We start from the raw sequence: 373 nt of genomic DNA, 5'->3' as shown, positions 1-373 counted from the left end.
AATGGGACCTATTGGATATGTGGCATTGCTTCCCCTTGGCTAGATAGGGATATTCACCCTAGGTCTAGCTTTTACTCTTGGCTTCCTATTTTCAGAGCTTCCAGAAAAGCCTGCTAATTTACCACATCTTAAAACTCGGTGCGCAAGGTTTGTATTTCACTGGTATGATTATTTGGCTGCAATGTTTGTTCCCTCTCTGGGAACTACAGATGTTATGCTACAAGTCGATGTTTTGATTAATTTTACTCAACGGGCTTTACAAGATTCTGAAAAAGCGATTTCAGCTCTTAATGATGAACAAATGTAAATTAGAAAGATGGTTTTACAAAACAGATTAGCCTTAGATATTCTGACAGCTGCACAAGAAGGAACT

Source organism: Bison bison, unplaced genomic scaffold (genome assembly GCF_000754665.1).
Source record: "Bison bison bison isolate TAMUID 2011002044 unplaced genomic scaffold, Bison_UMD1.0 scf7180017864500, whole genome shotgun sequence".
NCBI classification, from domain to species: domain Eukaryota; kingdom Metazoa; phylum Chordata; class Mammalia; order Artiodactyla; family Bovidae; genus Bison; species Bison bison.
This window is presented reverse-complemented; position numbering follows the sequence as displayed.